This window comes from Dioscorea cayenensis, unplaced genomic scaffold, assembly GCF_009730915.1.
Source record: "Dioscorea cayenensis subsp. rotundata cultivar TDr96_F1 unplaced genomic scaffold, TDr96_F1_v2_PseudoChromosome.rev07_lg8_w22 25.fasta BLBR01001980.1, whole genome shotgun sequence".
Lineage (NCBI taxonomy): Eukaryota > Viridiplantae > Streptophyta > Magnoliopsida > Dioscoreales > Dioscoreaceae > Dioscorea > Dioscorea cayenensis.
In genome coordinates this window covers 1-5,354 of record NW_024088371.1, presented here as the reverse complement: position 1 = coordinate 5,354, position 5,354 = coordinate 1, and the positions used below count along the sequence as shown (strand labels likewise).

The 5,354-nt window shown below is 35.9% G+C and overlaps 1 pseudogene; it reads left to right on the top strand.

The window, feature by feature from the left end:
* Positions 1-2,705: 2,705 nt before the first annotated feature.
* Positions 2,706-4,479, top strand: LOC120257249 (annotated as a pseudogene).
* The last annotated feature ends 875 nt before the right edge of the window (positions 4,480-5,354 follow it).

Here is a 5,354-nt window from a genome sequence, read left to right as displayed (position 1 = left end):
AGACAGATACGGATGTACACCAGTTACAGTGACTTAATGACCCTTACAGATTTATTAACTCAGTCAGACGTCACATGAGGCAATTAGATTCCTACTATATGCATACCCATAAGATATTCAAGAGATTTATTATTCACTTTCATTTGTCCTTAGTTCTTCTTTACTTTTATAATGGTTTCTTACAATTTCTTTTTTTAACTATTTTTCCAATAGTCTTAATGAAAATTCCAATAACAGTTTTCTATTTAACATGTTGAGTAAAGGTATTTTTTTTTTATCGACATTAAGCTTTTTCTATCATTTAATCTTTTTTTAATAATTTTTTTATTTAAATAGAAAAATCATAAAAAAAATAAAACTGTAAGTTTCTTTTAGGATTACATTCAGTTATCCTTTTTTGAAGTTTTGATAATTATTTTGTTAAGACCTCAAAAATATAAAAATAGTCATTTTAACTATTAAATTACAAAATTATTTTTGACATCTTAACTGTACAAATGAGTTTGTTCTATAACTCTATTAGTCAATATGACCAGTGATTTGATAAAAATATATGGCATACTTTTATAAGTTCTATATAGAATGGAGGGATTAAAATAAACAAATTTGTACAGTTGAAGACTAAAGTATAAAATTTTATACTTTTAAGAGGCAATATCAATAATAGCACAAACTCACCATGTCAGTCCACATACTAAATATGGCCATGTTTACCGCCACTATGTTGCCCATATATACTCGTTGCTATTGTGCATCGTTCATTTTTATTATTGTGTTCACTTCCATCACCACCTACTTGCAGACATTCGGTCTACCTCATAGATATTAAGATTTAACCGTCTTAATCAATATTTTGTTTGTAAAGTCATAAACATTGGTCTACTTTAAGGAATGCATGTTAGATATACTATGAAATCATGTGATATATTTTCTTATCAAACCAATCTATAAAATTAGTGGTCAAGAACTGGAAAGCAATTTTTTCTATTAAAAAGAAGACAAAAAAAAAAGCCGCACTAGGCTATTATCTTAGTTTGTTTATAATTTTACATAGTCATCTTATCATAGAGTAATACTTTTCTAATACAAGAGTAGTGTTTTACATAGTCATCTTATCACAAAGTACTGTCTCTATAATACAAGAGAGGTATTTTATTTTTCTTATAAGGTGGAGAGTTCGAATTGCTCCCAACTTAAAGGCTAAGGGGTTTTGACTTTTTTTTTTTGCTTTGAAAAGGTGGATAAACCACATTCATTAAAAAAGAGAAATATAGATCGACATGAAAAGGCCCCAACCAGGGCTACATCAGAAAGCAAAAAACAAAAAAACATACAACAACCAACTGAATCACCAGGTGTAGCCCAAGACAGGAACCGAAGAACACAAACTCTAGAGAAGGAAAGACTTTGTCAACTAACCCTCACCAGGGTTCAGGGGGGCTCAGGGGGGACACTTGGCGTCGTATCCCTAGTGGTGAGAAACTCAAGACTGCGCTTGACTTTCGCCAATGGCTCTTCCATCTTAGCTTTCTTTGAGTTAGTGGTTGCAATTAACCACAACATAATCATATGATCAATTTTTAAAATAATGGGAACAGTCGGAAGACAAGAGTAAGAGAAAATGCGAGCGTTTCTCTCAAGCCATAAATTCCAAGTGATAGCTCTCACAAGCAGATCCAAAAAAAGAGAAGGGATTTTTTTTTTAAAGTTTTTACGCCAATCCCCCCACAAATCACTAATGAACGAGGGCCACTTCGACAAAAGCTGGCCAAAATAATTCCAAATATAGGATGCGACGGGGCACTGGATAAGGAGGTGATCAGCAATCTCGATGGCAGCATGACACATAACACAAGTGGTTGAATGCAAAAGCTTGCATCTACGCAACGCAAGATTCTCTAAAGTAAAGATTTTGTTGTCTCTCTCCAACCAGTTGAACAGGTTGATCTTCTTTGGACATCGCCCTTTTAGGATGATTGGGGACCAATTGCATCTCAGACCGCCATCGTTTAGAAAATTATAAAAGGACTTGATCGAGAACAATCCGTTTGCCGTTAACCTCCACCATTTCCCATCCCCCCTCCGAAGAGGAGAGTGAGCTGATTTGATCAATAAGGGGTTTTGAATTGTCCAAATTTACAAAATAAATAAATAAATAATCACATAGTCACATGGTCCAAGTTTTTTTATTTTTTTATCTTTGTATGTTGAGAATTTTTGGAATTTCTCTTGTATAATAACCTAATTTAAATTCTCTATGGCTGATACAATTAGTCTGCAATTCACATTTTCCGGCTTAAATTAATCATTCTTCCAAATAGGATTTCATTGGAAAACCGTGCATAGGATGCCAGACGCTGAATAGAATTTAATGATATTGCAATAATGTGGAGAAAGATAAAAAAAAAAAATCGATCTTATCAGAAAGTTGTGTATCTTTTGATGAATTTGGCAGGTAGCTATAATTGCCACAGTTTGGTATGTATTGACAAACAGTTACGCTGGCCCTTGATATTGAGCAAAGCACCACCACCAGATCCTATCAATGTCAATAATGCATAATTCGTCATATGGCATTTTATAAAACTTGCTTTTCCTAGCAAATAAATCCAAACAACAATAATCATGGAAAATTTATGATAGTCCTCCGCATAGTGAGAATTTTACATGGAAATAAAATTATATAAATTGGTTACTTTCAGAGCCATTGTTGCATCTTACACATTAATTGTTCTCTTCTGCTTTGATTGCAGAACGACAGCAATGGCAGACAATATAGAGGCTTTGGCCTCTGCGCCATTGCTACTGCGAGAGAGGAGGAAGAGCATTAGCCTGATGCTCTTCAGGTTCATCGGTGTTGTTCTCTTGGCTGTTGCCACTTTCTATCTCTTTGTCGGTAACTTCAGTTCATGGACAGGGTCGGTCAAGAATGGTATCATCATCTTTGCTTCTCTTTGTTTGTTCTCGAGTTGATTTTTAGTGAGTTTTTAATAAATATGAGTTTTATTATCATATGGTTTTGCCTATTTCACTCTTTTAACAGTAAACAAACAAGAACTAGTTAAAAATAGCAGGCCTTTAATGAAGGAATTGGGAGTTAAAGAGCAGCAATATTTAAAGCAAGGTTATTTCTTGTCAGAAATATTTGAAAATTTTTAACTACTATATTTCTTATATTTGTATTGATGCAGAAGTATGTGATCTTTCTGTTGGGAAGTGGATTCCGAAACCTGAAGGACCATTATACACAAACGAAACCTGTGATTATATGGCAAGTTATACAAATTGTTTGAAGAATGGGAGGCCTGATAGTGGTTTTTCTTCACTGGAAATGGCAACCAAAATGGCTGTGACTTACCTCCTTTCGATCCACTGAAATTTCTGAACGCAATGCGCAATAAATCATTTGCACTGATCGGCGATTCTGTCTTCCGAAACCATGCTCGTTCATTGCTCTGCCTATTATCTGTGGTAATAATACAATATCCAGAAAATCAAACTAGAACTAAGATTAAAACAAGCATATTCTAACACATTGTTGTTTAATCCAGGTAGCCAAGCCTGATGAGATATATCACGACAGAACCAACTCCGGCATATTTTATTACTCAGAGTACAACTTTACAATCTATGATATCTGGTCGCCATTTCTAGTTTCTTACAAGCTTGAAAAAAATCTGCCAGACTTGGAACTTTATCTTGATGTGCTGGATAGCCAATGGACCAAGAATTATGACAAGTATGACTATATGCTCATGTCTGGTAGCCACTGGTTCTACAGAAGAGCAATGATATATGAGAACAACAAAGTCATTGGCTGCCATTACTGCCCTGATTTGGAGCTCAACAACATAGCCACTGATGTGCCTTATAGGAAGGCACTCGAGTTGACTTTCAAGTTTATCACCACGTCTGAGCACAAGCCCTTTGTTGTCCCTTAGGACATGGTCACCAAATCACTTTGAGGATGGAGAGTTCTCTGGCTCAAGAATTTGCAACAAGACTGAGCCATTTAAAGAAGGGGAAATCAATGGGGATCCTGCAGACCTTTTAATGAGGAGCCTTGAGGTTGAGGAGTTTGAGAAGGCTGCAGCCATTGGAGAAAAGAATGGGTTGAGAATCGAGCTTCTTGATACTTATCATCTTTCACTGTTGAGGCCTGATGGGCATCCAGGTGCCTACAGGAATTACCATCCATTTGATGGTGGTAAGAAGAATGTTGAGAACGACTGCATCCATTGGTGTGTGCCTGGTCCGATTGACACTTGGAGTGAACTGCTCATGAAGATTGTCATTCCCTGAATTGCTCATCTCTCTGTTTTCTGGTTTGGTCTTAATTGGAGGAACCTTTTTTCGTAAAGGTTATAAATAATTGGAGATGTTTAAATATGTACTTTTGAGCGAGGAGTGCATTCCTTTGTTGATTTTGAACTGCCAAGGTGGATTCTTTGAATATATAAAATCTCAGTACTTGCATAATGTTTGGATTGCAGGGATGATTACTAATCCCAATAGATACCCATGTTTAGGTATCCATTGGGTTGTCATTATTACTCTTGAGAGGTGAATATAACTCTTTTCACTGGGGTAAAATCCATTACCCCCAATCTGGCCATTTCTCTCATGAAAAGTTCTTTTTGCCCCTAATTAAATGTTTCAGATCTCTCCTTCTTACTTCCTTCAGATTCAACGAAGCTTTTCTCCTCCATCCATCCCAAAAATATCGGTGAATCCGACTCAAAAGTGGGATAGGGTTCCCTTGTTGCCATGATTAGCCCCTGATGGACACTTTCCTACTGGTGTTGAGTGTGTGAAAATATGAATATATGAATATATATAAGTATGCAAATACACAATAAAATATCATAATCAAGTCCGTAATACCGCAAGTGCACGGATCGTTAAGTAATACCTCGTGGATGAACACGAGGGTCGTATTTCCCCATGAACGGCAATATGCTCCTATTAATTCCTTTTCACTTAATCAATAGCCTAAACGTTTAAGTTCTCTCTTTAGCCTAATTGTACAAATTATAGATACAATACAATTGAAGATGTCGTTAAACACACTTGGAAGGAGTGGGAGTATGTATGAAGGTTATCTTGATTACTAATTATGATAGGCATTAAGTATCAATTATGTTCTAGGATAAAACCGGGAGAATTCAAAGGCCTACTAGCCCCAATAAGCCATGGCAACTAGGTCTAAATCACTAGAAACTTAAGATAGAATTCCTCCACCCCATCAATCAGATGGAATCTAATCCTCCTAAGCCTTCTATCTTTGCCTTGAGTACGGGAATCCTACTAGAAGAAATCAATTAAACCCTAAATCTAAGGGTTAATCAATCTAA